This window comes from Polyergus mexicanus, unplaced genomic scaffold, assembly GCF_030449975.1.
Source record: "Polyergus mexicanus isolate NDT 795.1 unplaced genomic scaffold, iyPolMexi1.0 SCAF_13, whole genome shotgun sequence".
Lineage (NCBI taxonomy): Eukaryota > Metazoa > Arthropoda > Insecta > Hymenoptera > Formicidae > Polyergus > Polyergus mexicanus.
The window spans coordinates 3,804,921-3,824,732 of record NW_027223333.1 but is presented as its reverse complement, the minus strand read 5'-3'; positions in this window follow the sequence as shown (position 1 = coordinate 3,824,732).

The following is a 19,812-nucleotide window of genomic DNA, read 5'->3' as shown; positions in this document are numbered from 1 at the left end:
TCAATAACTTTGATAACTCTAAAACAACAAACCCACCATATATGGGTTTATTTAATGTTATTTCTTTCTTTTTCCGATACACGAGAACTTTATCATCATCTATTATTTGCCTATCTTCATAATTTTTACATCTTGCAAAATTTTTATATGAATAAAACAAATCCACTTGACATCTGTTTCTTACCTGTTCCATTTGTTTTCATATACTGAATTATTCATGAGTTTAAAAAAGTCCTTTTCAAATCCATTTTTAGCTTCTTGTCTAAGTTTTGTGTTTAAGTCAATGTAGGGTTTCAACCATGCTTTTTGCCTAAATGATATTACTTTTTTTATGTCTTTTAAGATTATTCCTTGATTAAGACGTTCTTGTAACATTCTATAATCAATTAAATAATTATACTTTGATTTTAACGTGCACATAAGTTTAGTGCCAGTTGGTATTTTACCAATTCCCTTAGATATCATTTCTTTTTGATATTCGGATAATTCATCATAACTAGGTACATAATATTCGGGTAACATTGGATAATTTTTAAATTTATCATGTAATTCCAATGGGATATCCAAATCAACGAGAAACGAATAACCACCCAGTAAGCAATTTGATAACAAATTGTTGCCAAATTGGCATCATATTCGCTCAAAACTTGGTAACAAATCCAGTGCCATCTGTGTCCGCATTAAGCTTGTGTTTTGGTGACAAAGCTTGTTGACATAACCTGACAGCAAATTGACGGCAAAAACCGAGCAAAGCTTGACATGATTTGACGTCAAATTGATGACAAAAATCGAGCAAAATCTGCGCAAGACAATCTGATAGCAGATTGTCAGCAAAAACCGAACAAATTCTGCAGCTTTTGGCCATTCATATAAAAGTATATATTTAAATAGATTTAAAGCCTTAACCCTAAGTAACAAAATGATGATAAGTTTTGGTCATAAAATGACCATTAGATAATTAGACATTATATAAAATCATATATTAATATGTTAAAACATATAAGTAAATTCAAATAACTTAATTTATAAAATTAAGGATCTTTTTGGACAGAAATTGTTTTGAATAAGTGAAAATCGAACAATTATCTGTCCGATTTGCCAAAAATCAATTCAATATCTGAATTTCCTGTATAAGAATTATGTCAAAAATTGAACTGATAGAAATATATATATTATAATATTATTAGCATTTTGTAGGCTTTATATACACTCATGACAAGAATTTGAATACGGGTATAGATAATGAATAACGCGCCGCATAGCGATAAGCGACTGAACTATTTTATAATACTTTGTAATAAGCTGCAGATTTTGTTCGGTTTTTGCTGCCAATTTGCCATCAAATTGCGCATTCTAGATCCTGCTCAGTTTTTGCCGACAATCTGATGTCAGTCATGTCAGCAAGCTTTGCTCGGTTTCTGCTGCCAATTTGCTGTATAGTTATGTTAGCAAGCTTTGCTTGATTTTTGCTGGCAATCTGCCAGCTTAATCGATAAAAACAACTCTTGTACCAAATTTGTAGCCTTTTTGCTGACAATAATTTGTAGCAAGCACTTGGCAATATCTGTTAGAACAGACCTGGCTGACTGGGTATCTACCCAGATAGCCAAGTCTGTCGAAAGCAAATCATGCCAAGTGCCTGCTATCAATTATTGTTAGCAAAAAGGATACAAATTTAGTACAGAAGTTGTTATTTCAGATTAAATCGACAGATTGGTGCCAAAAACAAAGCAGAGTATGCTCACAGAATCTGATAGCAGAAAACGAGCAAGATGTGCTAACATGACTTGACGTCAGATTGGTTGCAAAAACCGAGCAAGAACTGCGCGCGCGCAATCTGATGGCCGATTGATAGCAAAAACCGAGCAGGATCTGCGCGCGTGCAATTTGACGGCAGATTGGTAGCAGAAATCGAGCAGGATCTGCTAACTTGACTTGACGTCAGATTGTCGGCAGAAACCAAGCAAGATTTGCGCGCGCGCAATCTGATGGCAAATTGGCAGCAGAAACCGAGAGGAATTTGCAGCTTTTAGCCACTTATATAATTTATTGAAATAGTATAGTTTATTCGCTTACCGCTATGCAGCGCACTATTTACTTTCCATACCCGTATTCAAGTTCTTGTCATAAGCGTATATAAAGCCTGCAAAATGCGATTAATGACATTTTAATTATTTTTATCAGTTTAATTTCTGATACGATTCCCATACAGGGGAATTCAGATATTAAACTAATTTTTGGAAAATCGGACAAGTAAATGTCCGATTTTCACTTATTCGGACAGAAATTGTCTGAATAAATTAAAATCGTTATTATCTATTTAGATATAAAATAGAAATTAAATTCCATATATAAATCTTTAATTTTATAAATTATTTAAATTTTTCTATATATATTACATTAATATATGTTTTATTAATATTATGTATTTATATGTTATTAATACAAATGTCAGAAAATGACGTCTTGTGAATGTGATATATCAACTATTGACGCCATTTTCGGATTTTATGAGACCCAGCTTAGGACATCTAATTGATCATTTTGTGACCAAAATTTACCGTCATTTTTCCACTTGGGTTTGAGATCCTTTAAATTCATTTAAATGCACCATTTTATATGAATGGCCAAAAGTTACAGATTCTGCTCGGTTTCTGCTACCAATCTGCCGTCAGTTTGCGCGCGCGCAGATCCTGCTCGGTTTCTGCCATCAATCTGACGTCAAATCATGTTAGCAGATCCTGCTCGGTTTCTGCTGCCAATCTGCTCTCAGATTCTGTGAACAGGCTCTGTTGGCAGATCATTAGCCTAATGCGGACATAACAGATGCCAAATTGCTAGCAAGAGCTGAGGAAATCTGTTGCCAATCTGCTGGCATATTGCGCGCATTTTGCTTACTGGGTATATATATATATATATGATTACTTTAATGGAATACTGTTTAGTGGAATAGTTCAATAAAAATTTGTATGAAAATATTCATATTAAATATATATTTATCATTACTTTAACATTAAGGGATGGTGATCTCGTTTTAGAAACAAGATCATAACATAATTTCAAAAATGTTGAGTTTAATTGAAATAAATAAAATAGTATATATTATATATATATATTAAAATAATAAGGACTCCGTAGTTGCAAATTTAAATAATTATCTATAATAAATGCCAAGCAATAATTCCCCCCCCCCTCTTTCTCTCTCTTCAAAAATATTTTTTTTTTCTAATAATTAAACAAAATATGTAGTTATTTTGTTTATCACATTATTTTTTTAAAAATATACAGGTAAATCTTTTATCTGATTATATATTTAAATTTGCAACCACAAAGTTTTCATTATTTTAATATTAAAAATTTACCTTTTTATTTATTTTATATACCTATGTTAGGATTTTTTTTCTGAAACAAAATCTCACTCTCTTAATTATTTATTTTAATTTAATATTGGATAAACATATAACAGGATAACGTCTTGTTAATTGAATATACATTGCAGGATAACTTGTATGATGTCAAAACATTTAAAAAAACATATCTTGGATTTGGGTGATCGTCAGTTCCGCCGTCGTATAAAAAATGAAACGGAAAAGTGCTAAGATATGTTTTCGAGGGTATAAAAATGATGATGAAGAAACAAGAAAAGGTATAATTTTTACAATATTATTATATTGAAAAATTATATGTATTATGAAACAATTTATTTCATCTTACAGAAGACGTGTTGTTTTAAAAAGAAAATTATATTAAAATTATTTGTATTATTAACTAAGAATCTGTAATTATCATTTTTGTTACTAAGTACAAATGTTTTATAATCATTTAATAGAAATAAATGTATTAATTATTTTATAACCGCTAAATTTAACATTTAAAAAAAATTGATTGTTAAATAAATAAATTTAAATTAATTGTAAAATCCAGATTAATTGAATATTATATTATCATGGCATACATACCATATAAATTCATCTCTATAACATTTCCAATGAAAATGAACAAACATAAGAAGCATATAATAAGCAAATAATAAGAAGCACAGATTATTAGATATTTAAGTCATATGAATTAAATGTAAAATTTGATTTAAAATAAACAATTAATACAATTTCATTTTTTAATAAAAGAGTAACACGATTATTAATGTTTTCCTTCAATTATTTAAAACACAATAAAAATTTAAATAAATATTATTTTATACATTCATAATTATTGTAGCAGAAAATATTAATTCTAAATGTTATAAATAGGCAGACAATATATAAAACATTTTAATGTTTTATTACATAAGTATTATAGGTATCTTAAATATTCCGGGAAGTTCATGTTTTCAATATTAAAAATATTTTTGTTAAAATATTGTAAATGTCATATAATATATGTATCATTTTAGTACAATATTTTCATACAAGAAATACAATATAATGTAGAGAAGCAATATTAATTTAAGTGTTTAATTTTAAAATACTTATAAAAAAATATTCCTATGATATATATAAATATATCCCAGCAAAAACAGAACATTGCAGCAACATTATGACAATGTTGCAACATTGTAGCAACATTACAGCAATATTGCAACATTGCCACGATGTTGCTGCAATGTTCTGCTGGGATATAATGTTTTGAAATATTCCCACAATATCATGTATAATATTTATGTAATATTTTTTAAATATTGTAATTTGTACTACATTATGCGCTATTATGGATGCTAAGGAATTCATTAATTGTAATCCATTATTATACAGGGTGTCCCATTTTAAAGGATCCACTCAAATATCTCAAAAACACTACGTTAAATCGAAAAATGTTTCAAACAAAAGTTGTGTAGCTTCAAGGGGGCCATAAGATGGTGACAATGATTTGACCTTGGAAAATCATTTGAAGGTCATGTGAAGGTCAACTTTAAAATCTTAAATAGAAACCCCCATTTTTTATTTAGTATTCTTATAACTGACATCGAGAGCTTTCCAAAACACTATAATAAAGTATTTTTTTATTAAGTACTTTTTGAGTAATTTTATATTTTAATCTGACATATTTTGATATAAAAAATAAAATATTTCGCAAAATATTTAGTTTTCGATAATTTTACCGTAATACTTCTATGTACAGAATAATAAGACAAATTAATTAGTGCCAAAAAAAAACAAATAATTGTTTAAAAAAATACATTGTAAATAATTTTCTTAAAAACAATTTTTTTTTATACTAATTGATTTGTCTCATTATTCTGTACATAGAAGTATTACGGTAAGATTATCAAAAACTAAATATTTTACGAGATATTTAATTTTTTATATTGATATAAATTGTCTGGATTTGGATAGTGATCCAATTGATTCAGATATTGAATGGTTTGACAATACAGATGATACAACAGTAGTGACATCATATCTTCCTGAATATGAAGATGTGATGAATGATACGGAGTGTTCCATAGAAGAAAATGAAAATAAAGAAATCGATAATACTAAAGAATTTTTAAGAAATTGGAAATTGAGAAATAATATTTCTCATACAGCTGTGACTGAGTTGTTATATCATTTAAAATTGCATTCTTGTTTTCAAACTTTACCAACACAATCAAAAACATTAATGAATACTCCTCGCAACAAAGTAAATGTTATATCCATGACACCAGATGGATACATGCACATAGGTTTGCATAAAGGCATAACAGAAACAATTTTAAATCAAAACAAAGAATTATTTCTTAATGGGATCGATATATCAATTTTTATAGATGGTATTCCACTTTTCAAATCAGGTGTATCATTGTGGCCTATTGTAGGTTCTGTAAAAAATACCCGTCATATTTTTCTTATTGGAGCTTATTACGGTCCTGAAAAGCCGTATGATAGTAACCTTTATCTAAGTGCTACTGTAAATGATATTAAAGATGTATGTCAAAATGGTATAATAATTGAAGGATTATATTATAACTGTCGAATTGATTCTGTTATAGCTGATGCACCAGCAAAATCATATATTTTAAATGTCAAAGGTCATTGCGCATATTATAGTTGTACTAAATGTCATATAAAAGGCGAATATACTCATAGGCGCGTTTATATGTTAAATAGTCATAAACAATTACGAAATGATGTTGAATTTAAAAATAAAACTGATCCTAATTATTATTTAGGACATAGTATTTTAACAGACATTCTGAATTTTGATATTGTTAATCAAATTCCTTTAGAATACATGCACTTAATATGCCTCGGTGTTATGCATAAACTTTTATATTTATGGTTAAGTAAATTAAAACAACCATATTCTTTAAATGCGCAAAGTATACAACGTTTATCCGTTTTGTTAGAAAACATTGCAGCGTTTGTCTCTAATGAATTTTCACGCAAAACTCGATCGTTACAATTAGTTAAATATTTCAAAGCAACCGAATATAGATTATTGCTTTTATATACCGGTCCTGTTGTTTTAAAAAAAAATTTTAGATAAAAATATATTTAACCATTTCTTGACTTTACACGTATCTATACGAATTCTATGTATTGTAGTAATGATTGTAATCAGTACATCGAATATGCAGGTCAACTCTTAGAAAAATTTGTTGATGCAATACCACATTTGTATCATGAATGTTTTGTATCGCATAATATGCATGGATTGAGACATGTTATACAAGATGTTAAAACATTTGGACCATTAGACAATTACAGTGCCTTTAAATATGAACATTTTTTACAGCATCTAAAACGAATAGTCAAAAAGTATACGCAACCTTTACAACAATTGTATAATCGGTATCATGAAATGAAATCTAATATAAAAAGGACTGATTTTCGTACAACTGTACGAGTAATCGTTAGCGAATCGCAAACTGGTTATTGTATTTTGCCCAATGGAAAAAGAGGATCTTCGTATACAGAAGCTATTTCAAATAATTATCGTTTTTGAGTGCATACTATCAATGATAATTGCTATTTATTGACAAATGGAGAAATTGTAAAAATAACAAAATTTTCTTACGACTTTGAGAAGGAAGAATCAATCATTTGTGGGAAAAGATACGAGCGAAAAGAAAATTTATTTACAATTCCATGTGAATCTTCTTTATTTCAAATTTATGTCGTTTCTCAGTTTTCGCAAGAAAAAATGTGGTCATTGAATAAAATTAGAAATAAAATGTTTGTATTGCCGTATGAAAACAAATTCGTTGTATTACCATTGCTGCACAATGAATATAATACAGAGAAATTTATTTTGCAAGTTCGTTAATACAATATATATATATGTGTGTGTGTGTGTGCGTGCGTGTGTGTGTGTAGTGTGGTGTGTGTGTGTTTATAAAATTTGTATATTAGTATTCAAATAAAAATATTGGAATATTTATTTAATAGCATATTATTATTTATTGTAATCTATACATTTGAAAAATATTCGGAGAACATTCTAATAATATTATAAAATATTTTATAATGATATCTCAGGAACATTATATGAACCTCAAATTGTTGACCAGAATAATATTCTAAGAACATTTTTATAATATTCCACTGATATTAAAATAATATATGAAAGATATTATGTAAAGTAGACATATAACATCAACAGAATAATCCCATGATATTAAAAAATATTATATAATATTTTCGGAATATTATAATTATATTATTTTAATTTTTAATAATATTCATATAATATTCTAGGAATATTGTGTGCTTATAGGGTATCTGTATCCATATTGCATAATTATTTTTTCTGTATTTTTGAACTATGTAAGTCAAATTAATTTGTCTTTTAAGTATTAGTAATAATTTATAAACCAGATCTATTTTTTATATATTCTCAATTTTTTTAAATATTTCAATTATTGTAAATATTATATAATTCTTATGTACTGCTATTATTGTCATTTTTACTTATTCAATGAAACATTAAAGGAGCCTTTTAAAACTTCTATATAATCTGTATTATATATAAAATAATGGCCGGTTGCGCACGTGCCTAATTAGTTTGTTATTTGACATGCACGCGGACCGACATATATTGTGGCAGAAGGTTTAGTTTCTGGACCAATTCTGTTCTAAATATCTGAAGTGTACAATAATTGACACTGTTTAAAACTATAGACTATAACATTTATTCCTTGTCTCGGTATAATATTTGGTCGAGATCACAATAACGTGGCACTCGGGGCCATGCTTGACTCGCTACTACTGTTCGCACCTCCCGTCGGGCTAATGCGCACGCCCAAACCGGGAAGAGAGGAGGCCCACTTAGGCCCAGGACTGTACGTATATTATTCGAGACCCAACAAATAAGGTGATAAAAGATATTTTATTATTTAAAAGTAAGTGTAAGACTTTCAGAATCATATTTTAATATTTTAATAAATTATTTTGTATACTCTTTCATATTAACTATATATAAACACAATTACATAAACTATTTTCGTAGTAAAGTCATAATGTGGTACAGTTTTGATAATTGATTAACCATTTCATTGTCAAACTCGAGATATACTTTCATTAAACGAAGTAGAATGTCATTTTGTAGTTCTTGTTGTGAAGTACAAATAAAAAAATTTTTAATCGAAAATTTTATTCAATCAGTAGTTCTATCTATAAGTATTAACCGTCCAACAAAATTCTTAATTTTTAATAATCTTGCTAATTCAATGGCAATTAAGAATCCAAATGAATAATCCACTATTAAAATTATTTTTTGATTTTTCGTTATCTCCATTATCTATTAATAAAATAAACATAAACATATATGAGATAGTATGTAAAAAAAGTCCGAGAGTATGTGTATAATTAAATATAGTTGTTTAAATAGAGAGCAATTTAAATAAAAATTTCAAATATAGATTATCTTATAATTTTGTATAAACAGAAGATATGCTGCTAATCTCATTGAATGAGTAGCATCCGGTATATTAAATGCACCGTGCAAACATATCGCCAAAGATTTACTTTTCGATTCAGTTTATATACGCTTGCAAATCCGTCGACTTCTGGTATAAATAATATTTTGTTTCCAGCGACTTCCTTTTTGTATAAAGTCCTACATAAATATCTAGAGTCAAATCAGAATCGTTAAGTTTTCGTATCAATATGTCCAAATTATTTAAAGCAGCTTCAATAGCATCGTACGTCTTTTCTTGCTCGGTTGCATTTGTTCTTTATCTAAGCAAAATTGAGATTTCGAATATCTTCTGTCAATAAAATATTAAATTTTCTTTCCAATGTCTGTTTAATTTCTATCACCATCATTGAATTCATGCTCTCAGATAGTAATATGTTTGGCGTTTAAGTTTAGATTTTTCAATCCTATTTAAACAATTAAATATTTTAATGTGATTTTAACCAGATATTACTTCATCTGAAAACAATGTAATAACTATTGAAACTTATATTTTTTGTAATATCTTTAATACACTTTGATATATTAATATAATGTACTCTTAGTAACATTATTAAAAATTTACTTCGTATAAATGTTTGATCACAAATTCTTTATATTACAGTTGCTTATAAATATTACCCATATAAATATTATCCATATTTGCAACTGCTTCAAGTGGATTCATTGCTTGGCTAAAATTTTTTCTCTCAGCAACAATCATGCTGCTTACGATTGACCGATCTTGTAGCAAAAATACTTCTAATGTATCCAAGCAAGAGAGTATTCTTTGTTGTAATGTACCTCCAATAACAAGTTCTTTGTCATCTTCTTGTATATCTGTGACAAGTCCAACTTTACCAATAGCGCCTTACTGTATAGTATATGTGTTCGGGAATCGACCTCGATGAGATCGCCCGAAACTGAGATACGTTCAGACTTAAGCGAGAAACGAATATAGCGCGAATCACGAAGATTCGCTGGAGGAACGGGTTTAGATGATAAATTCACCTGATCGTAAATTTAATGCAAGTTTTATTATAATACACCGGGAACGAGTGACGTAGCGTATTCCGCGACTACTTTCGGAAATCTTCAAATATGTCCTTCTAATTACTGCTTTTTCCGTATTTCGGAAATCTTGAAGAACTTGTAGAAGCTCTCGCGAGGTAGGAAATCTTGAACGCGGAGGCCGGATATCTTTAGCGCAAGGCAGAGGACATTCGCGATATGGTTAACTATTGTCGACTCTCGAACTCCCTACTTTCACAAGTTCACAATATCTTAACAATAAAGAAGTAAAGGATATTATTTAAGACATTAACGAATTGATCGCCGCAAGAATATGAGAAGCGATCGGATGCGAGACACTTCGTAACGAATTTGAGACGACTACGGCAAAACGACACGAGCGAGAATAATGAAATGAGAAAATAATAACGATCGATGAATTTCAACCGGTTCGAATCGTTGTCGTAGGCAGACTAAAATCGACCGTTTTGATTTATCAACTGTTACCGTTTAAATATCTTGAACGAAAAGCGAAAACCGTTCGAATCTTGAACAATATATAAACCTTCTTTCATTATTTTTTCACAAATTCTTTCCATTACGGAATTTGCTATTCTGTAATTTGTTTAGCCTACGTTATCTCTTCCGTATGAAATAGAAGAAAATACGACAAAATATCGAAATTGAATGCAAATTATTCTCGATAATTTGTTCATCTTTTTTTGTCGTTCTTTGACACGAAGAATTCTTTGAATGTGTTTGTGGGGACTGATTCTTGAATATGCCGTCTATCAACACAACTATAAGATTGAATATAGCATCCACAGGATCTTTTCGGCAAATTTTAATATAGATTCACAGTCTTTATATCTTGAAATATCAGCAACTGTGATTTGTATATTTACACCGTATGTTACAACTTTCTTTCCAGAATTCAACAGCTTTTTTTTATAGTCATTATTTATAATTTCGCCTTCTTTCAATGTACAACTATCTTCTCCCTCATCTTCATCATTTTCTTCTATTTTAATCAAATTCTTCTATTTTATCAGCTGCGACAAATTGTGCTTCGGATAAATTTAAGTCCCAATAATTTTCAAATTCTAACGTAGTATCGGTCTGCATTGCACATGATATGTCATCTATTGAATTTCTATAGTATCATGTAATTCGATTTCTTTATTATTTATTTGTGTTTGCGGAATATTTAAAATTTGGAATTAACATATTAAGAATATTCGCAGGATTCACATGTAACATTTTGCTTAAATACAGACACTTTTTTCGAAAATTAAAACTCTGACAATCTCCCACTTGAAAAAAACGTTAAACTTGTTGGTTATACTTTATACTAAAACTGAGCGCTATATATTACCGATTTATATAGACTCTTATAATCTTATTCATATTATTTTATTTACTTCTTCCTTATACAACATTTTATAAATAAGAAAAATTATTTTAAAATATTCTCACGTTGTGGTACAACAGGACTATTTTATGTTAGAGTTATGCGAAAATGAATGATATGTTCATGATATAAGAATACAACATGAGATATAAAACGGAATATATTTATATCGTTGCATTTCCATGGTTTTTCACGTTATGTTGCATTGCAATGCAGAAATATTTCAAGGTAATTTTTCATATTCAAAAAATGGTAATTATTTACTATAACGGACCCAGCTCCAATCACGTTGACCTTGATATATGTTGTCAAGGACAAAGGTTTAGTCCAGAATTGTTATGAGAAGGGGAAAGTTTATGTATGAACGTAGTGAGTCCCCCCCCCCCTCTATTGTTGTGTTTTGTCCTGTAAACAGAGAATGTGTTGAAATCGATTTTTGAAATAATGGCAACATTGTGTATCCCTTAGATGAAAACAGTACATTTGCAACTGTAGAATAAATAAAATTTTTGATTCCTATGTGTACTGATTTTTTCTAATATTATATTAATTATGTAAAGACCTTGTTTCACATTTAAATCAGGGTTCTGATGCAGATGGACCTCGTTTCTTGCGTGGAATTTACAAACTTATGTAAAAATTAATATTTTATTTTTCAAACTTTATTTGTTAATAACTTTTTAATAAACAATGACCGCCGATTAAGTTATAAGGAAAAGTTACTCAGGATTATGTCCTTGACAACATATATCAAGGTCAACGTGATTGGAGCTGGGTCCGTTATAGTAAATAATTACCCAAAAAATTCGATGATACAATCTTTTATAAGTTAAAGAATGAAACAAAACATGTTCAATCAAACAAAATAATCAAGACTTCTATTATAAATACAAAACCATAATCAAATAAATGATAAAATAAAATAAATATTTTATTTAAATAATATTGATACAGAATAATAGAGATGTACTTATGATGAAATTTTATGCATAAGTAGTGATAGTAGGCCGGTTCTAAGCCAGGTCCTCTGAGGGGGGTGAGGGGCGAGGGGAAACCGGCGGGGGGGTATGACGTCACGGGAGGGGGAGGGGAGGGGGGTGACGTCACGGGAGGGGGGGTGTGACGTCACGGGGGTATGACGTCACGGAGGGGGAGGGGGAGGGGGGTGACGTCACGGGAGGGGGGTGTGACGTCACGGGGGGTGACGACACGGGGTGGGAATGACGTCGGGGGGGGGTGACGTCACGGGAGGGGAGGGGGGTGACGTCACGGGGCGGGAGGGGGGTGACGTCACGGGGTGGGAATGGCGTCAGGGGGGGGTGACGTCACGGGGTGAGTATGACGTCACGGGGGGGGTGACCGCGGCGGAACGGTAGGCGCGGGGTCCGCGGAGAGGGGGAGGGGGACCGCGGCGGAACGGTAGGCGCGGGGTCCGCGGAGAGGGGGAGGGGGACCGCGGCGGAACGGTAGGCGCGGGGTCCGCGGAGAGGGGGAGGGGACCGCGGCGGAACGGTAGGCGCGGGATCCGCGGAGAGGGGGAGGGGACCGCGGCGGAACGGTCGGCGCGGGGTCCGCGGTGAGGGGAGGGGGAACGCTGCGGAACGGTAGGTGCGGGGCCGCGGGGAAGAGGGAATGCGAAGGTACGATGCCGCGAGTAGGTGTGACAGAGATAGCGCGAGGCGTGCATGTAGGAAAAGGCATTGTCTCAAACATTTTAGAGTAGGAGATGTATCACTTACGAAGAACGCTTACTCTCAGCTCTTGATAACAAAACAAATGTTAGCATATTTCCACGAGCAAATATCTAAAGTCTTTTAAATATGAATAATATATTATTATAATATGTAAACCACTATCGAACGGCAATCGAATGGCTATGAACGGCTATTGAACGGCTATTGAACGGCTATCGAACAGCTTTGAACGACTATCGAACGGCTATTGAACAGCTTTTGAACGGCTTTGAACGGCTATTGAACAGCTTTTGAACGGCTTTGAACGGCTATTGAACAGCTTTTGAACGGCTTTGAACGGCTATTGAACAGCTTTGAACGACTATCGAACGGCTTTGAACGACAATTGAACAGCTTTTGAACGGCTATCGAACAGCTATTGAACGGCTTTTGAACGACTATCGAGCAGTTTTGAACGACTATTGAACGGCTATCGAACAGCTATTGAACGGCTTTGAACGACTATCGAACGGTTATTGAACGGCTATCGAACGGCTTTGAACGGTTATCGAACGGCTATTGAACGGCTATCGAACGGCTTTGAACGGCTATCGAACGACTATTGAACGGCTATCGAACGGCTTTGAACGGTTATCGAACGGCAATCGAACAGCTATTGAACGACTATTGAACGGCTAACGAACGACAATTAAACAACAAAACAATTATTTATACACCATTCAAATATTTAAAGTCTATGTGCATGTACTGAAATGTAACATTCATAGCCTGATAAGGTGGCTGACGCTGCTATCTAACGTCACGTACTGAAATTTAATACTCGCATACTGGGATATGAAAGAGGAAAAGGGAAGAATAAAAGAGAATAAAATATATTTTAACAATAGTTTATTCTAAATAATGTTTGGACGAATCTTTATGATGATTCGTCCACCAATTGAATATTTTAAATACATTTTGTAAAGCGCAATTTTTCAAATGTTTTTCACAGCGCATAGTATTAGTAACATCTAGCTTATTTAACGAAGTGATATCTTCATAGTCCGCATCCAAGGTCTCAATAATAACGTCGTTTCTCGCATCATCAAGTATATCGACCAGCCATTCTCGTTTTTCGCATCCTTTAACGTACACGATAGGAGATGCTCCATCTTCCTCTTCCGTCGCGCCCATCACAGCTCTCGTAATTAAACGCCTAGCGAAGCTGTATGGAACGTTTCCATCCTCCCATTGAAGTCCATGGTGATGTCCGATTAACCATGAAGCTTGGCATCTCTCAGATTTTGTAAGCGCACGCCATGGTACGGGACTTGCAAAAAAGTAATGAGAGAGAACAGATCCATTTCTCAATATCGCTACTTCCTTCACGACAAAGTTTCTCCCGATAATGAATCCCTGCAGATCCACAAACGTTGGCGCGATCATGCTGATAATATTACCGTACAATTGCAAGAACGATGTACGACTGTTGCCGATCGTCAAAATCTCAATCTTTTTATATTTTGACATTGGAGGGGATATTTGCTGATTTAGGTAATTTTACGAACTACGTTGGTCAATGGGCAATATTCGGCAACGCGATCGTGCAAGATGAGACAATAGGCGGTAGTATTTGTAGGTATATCCTCCTTGCACTCAAACTCTAATCTCACGTCCACGGTGGAATTTTTGACAGATTCGTTTTGTCGCGAGCAATCGATAACCGCGAGAGGACCGCAATGTAGAAATTTTGAAATGTTTAATAACACATCATCATTATCACATCCGTAATAAGATTTGCGAAAACGAGAATACATATCGAACAAGAGGGCGAATCTATTTTTATCGAAATCTAAATTCAAATCATCGTAGGGATAAAATTCCGAGTTCAGATAGAGTTTAACGTTGGTCAATTTGCAGTCGTCGAATGTAGTAATATCTTTTGACACAGCATTTTTTCTACCAGTCTGCAGCGCAAAGATCACGTATCGCGGCTTCTCCAGCTGAGAGGCGGCTTTCACGGTCCACGAATGCTTGGTCGTATTATGCAATAGAGGAAATTCGTATAGATCCCAAGAGCGAAAACTGATATTCAAGTATCGCCCGCTTTCCAACGCGCGCAGCAAGGATAGTTTATTGATCTCGCTCAATATTACATGTGGCATACGCCATTGTATCTTGAATAATTCGATATCAGCTTCAGCCGAAGCATGTCCAAATATGCAATTGTTGTCGTTGCGCGAACGTATCAGAATTAATTCGTGACGAGCGTTGATCACAATTCGCTTATAATCTTCGCAAAAACCCAATAGTATGTTTAGCGGCACGCAAAAATTGAAGTAAGATTCAACAGCATTATGTGACATATTCCACGCAGCATTCCCCAAGATTTTACCTTTCTCGGTTGTTAGAGAGATATAGTTTTTAATCGTAGAAGTTATTCCAACGTTTCTGTTGCGGTCAATCTCCACACCGTCGAGTTCATATCGAAGTTCATCAAACATAAACGCGACACAATTGTTTCCCAATACCACTCTTCCCTCTTCAGCTACTTTACGCACCATCAACTTTCCTTCGACGTATAGAAAACTTTCACATGGTAACGTGTACAAATCTTGATGTTGTATCGGTATCCGTATCTCGTCGCTATATCCAAGCGTTGTGTTGGCGTATGGATTGTACGTATGAGTCTCAATCTTGATGATACGGTCGTCAAAGATCGGCTCATCTCCGATATTCAAGATGTCAATCATATTGTTATGTATTTCGTACGACGAATCCCAATGATTTTAAAAACTCGCGATTCAACGCGCTGAGCTTCTTTTTAGCGTAACCAGATATCTGATTATTGTCAAACGATACAGCAGCCACTCGCCTTCTCGCAAAAATATTGTCCCTCGCAAAGATATTGTCTCTCGCGTGCTCCGTGCTTCCGTTCAACACAAGCATTTCATTTGTCAAAGGCTTTATTTTTGCCGCCGCCGTATATGCAATCTTACGGTAATTTCCTCTCCTCGAAAATCGAGCAAATGTCCTTCTTGATCAACAATGCGTATCGTTAAATCAGTAATGCTCCGTGCGACGATCGGTAGATAAATGATCTGTGCTGGCGTTTCCGATATTTTATATCCTGGCGGCACGCTCGGTGAAAATTCATGTATCGTGTGTACGCGCTTGTCATTGCTGTACGCGCCAGTGGTTACGCTGCATTCTATACGAATAATATTTACGCTAATAATATTTATTGGTACATCCGATTCGTGCCATTTCCGAGGCTGTAATATACGATTCGACGAGAATCCCAACAACGATCCAACGTTGCCCGGTTTACTAAAATTTATTCTATAGACACATTTGATTTCACTTTTTAGCGTATTATGATTAGCGCGAAGCATTATTGGATATTCATCGTGTTCTTCGTCATCAACAATATCATTGGAATCAACTACGCGTCGATGTCGTAAAATTGCATGTCGGAGATATTCGTTTATAGCGTGTAATTCGTACGATCCCTCAGGAATCGTAATTTCCTTATCGTCGTTATCAAAATAAAATTTATTATTCCAAGAATTCACGTTCGATATCGTATGATACGTTTCAAAGTCCGTTAAACCAAGCTCGTAATCGCCATCGTCTAAATCTATAGCTGGAAAGTAACTTACAGCAAGCGCGCTACTCTTGCCGGTCAACGTAAGTGTAAGTGACATGCTGGAAAACTGTCAAACGAATACTGAGTCGCGATGGTGAATTGTCAGGCTTTAAATTTATATCGATCATCGACCGTTTGAAGAAATCCAAGACACAATTGTCCACAAATACTTTGATTATAATTTTGATAGGCCGTGTGATTGTATTCTATATTTGCAACATTCTGTCCAAAATATCGCACTAATTCCTTGGGTGGTCGCAGATTTCCAAAACTATCGAAATATACTACACGATCTCCCCTCTTTGCATACGCAACCCAATGAGTACCGGAACCATCGACCTCATCCAAATTGACGATACCGCTCTCATTTCGTCGTACACCGTTTATCGGTAAATTATTGCGCATGAAAACACCTCTAAAAAATTGTATACGCATACGTCTTGCAAGCTGTTCCAATTGTACATTGGTTGTTACACCGGCAGGCATTTTTATTTTGACATTTTTTTTTTCTTGGCTGCTGTTGAGAACCCTCGTCCACGCTTGTATGGAGCGAGATAAAGTCCGTGACCTTCCATGGCGCGATTATGACGCTGCATTTCTTCGAGTTGACGTTGCGTCGCCTTGCTATCGTTCACCGCCTTCGCGATTCCCGCTGCTCCGCCAGCCAACGAACCGAGAACTCCCAATAATGGTAAAATTGGTAAGATACCACCGCGCTTCGCTATAGGAAGTATTCGTTTTTTCGCAGTCTTTTTCTTCATCGATGATTTTTTTGTTTTCAGCCCCATACCGAATTTTGTCTTTGCCTTCATAGCCGCCCAAACAGCTGTAGCGGCTGCTCTTTCGCCATGAGTCGAATCTCTCGCGGTAATACGCGTTCGCGCTTTCGTAGCGAGTATATTATCCGCAACGTGTCGTTGACCAAGATCGTTGCTTCGGGAATAAGCTATGTCGTGCTCGCGACACGCGGCATCCAATGGATTGATACCTCGATCGCCTCTAGCCAATCGTGTTTCTAAATGAGTTCCTGGTCCGCAAAACTGATAGCCTGGAATATGTAATTCGATAGGAAGTGCGTTTATCGCACGATTTAACAAACCGCTACCTCTTATAATTTTTGCTGACATTTGTCACAATTTTTTATTAACGGTGTTGGACCGTCGAAATGTGTTTGTTGCCACGACAAATTATAATGTCGCGTGCATCGACGATACTGTTGAACCTCTGAGTCAGCTTTTATATGTTCGGGAAGCTTGTCCCACAATTGTTCCACGTAGCTACCAAAGTCTCGCAGTAAAACAATCTTGGAGATAATCTATAACTGCTCGGTGGTAAGCTCGAGAATATCGCTGTCAACCGAAAGAAACATGTTTGAGACTGAGCAGTTTCGATTCGGTGCGCCTCTATAAATAGGGCCCGGATGACTCATTTTCCAAAATCTGATTTGAGATTCGCGAGAGCAAACATGCGGTTCGCGCGACAAGCGACGATAATCAAAGTGATAAATTTTGACGATAAAACACGAGTAATGTCCGAGAAAGAAATACCCAAGCATGGAAACATGCTGCCGACTACTATACGCGGTATCATTTGCGGTCCTTCGAATTGCGGTAAGATTAACGTTGATAAGTTTGATAGAAAGTCCACACGGTGTACATTTCGAGAATGTGTACGTATATTCGAAATCGCTTCAACAACCGAAATATCGATACTTGGAAAATTTGCTATTATCGATCGATGAAATTGGCTATTTTACATTCTCTAATAATAGTGACGTTATTCCACCGAGCGAGGCGCTTCCGAATTCCATTTTTATCTTTGACGACGTGGCGTGCGATAAGCAAGATACGATAAGAGAGTACTTTGCAATGGGTCGACATTCGAGCGTCGACTGTTTCTATCTTTGTCAAACGTATGCCAAGATACCCAAGCATCTTATACGGGACAATGCAAATTTACTGATTTTATTTAAACAAGATGGTACAAACTTGAAACATGTATACAACGATCATGTAAATACTGACATGTCTTACGGCGATTTTCGCGCATTCTGTCAGAAATGTTGGCAACACAAGTATGGATTTGTAGTGATTGATAAAGACAGTTTACAGACTAATGGAAGATATCGAAAAGGATTTAACGATTTTGCAATACCGTAAAGTGGTTAGTCGCTATCGATACATCGATCGAGCAACATGATGATGACGATTGACAGTGACGATCGTGAGAAAATTGCGAGAGAGATTGTAAAAACGAGCGAATCAATCCGCAAAAAATATCGTTCTTTAAAAACCGGTCAAATGGAGGAAGACGTCGCATTGGAGAGGCACTTTAAACCAATTATCGAACCTCTAAAACAACTTGTCGAAAATACAATCAATGTGGAATCTAATGAAGCGAAAATCGAACCATCGAGTATGCTCGAAGACAAGCATCTGAAAAAAGAGTCTGGAACAAAGCGAACAAGGTCAAATATATCATTGAACGATTCGCTAATAACTTCTACTCCAAATCAATCGAAACGTAAGCGAATGAAACAATTATCGAATGTGGTTACTTCTACTCCGATAAAAGATATACAATTGAGTCAAATATTGCACGAAAGATCGTCTCCGTATATTGAAGAAATTTTCGAAACCACGCCTGAAACGCTTGTGACATCGGTTCAACATCTGCTACAAACGTCCGAGGGTCAAAATACATTGCGCACACATCTGGGTCCACTATGGCAAAAATATGTGGGAGCTATTTTGAGTCAAGATAAAAAAAACAGTATGGATTATGTTTACGGTGTTAAATTTTGCAACGAAGAAATAATGCTTGGTGATAAAATTTTTGATGTGGATAAAGATGACAATATAATTATCGGTGGAATAAGATACGTGGGAACACCAGGTCTCTATGAGTTAATTTTCAAGAGAATACCCGACGGTGACGTATACAATGACGATGATAAAATTAAATACAAAAATATATTACTGGCGACAAATGCGCATAGACGTGGCAATGATATGCGTAATCCAGTGTTAAGTAACAAGGGATACAAGTATAAAAATATAATAGCACCATTAATCTCTATTAAAAAAGCTGGAAGAGGTATAAACATACCGCGCGCTATGACATTAAACGATAATAAGATCGATTACGTGCATTGGAATGATCCCAACGAGTTGGTTGATCGCTTGCGATTG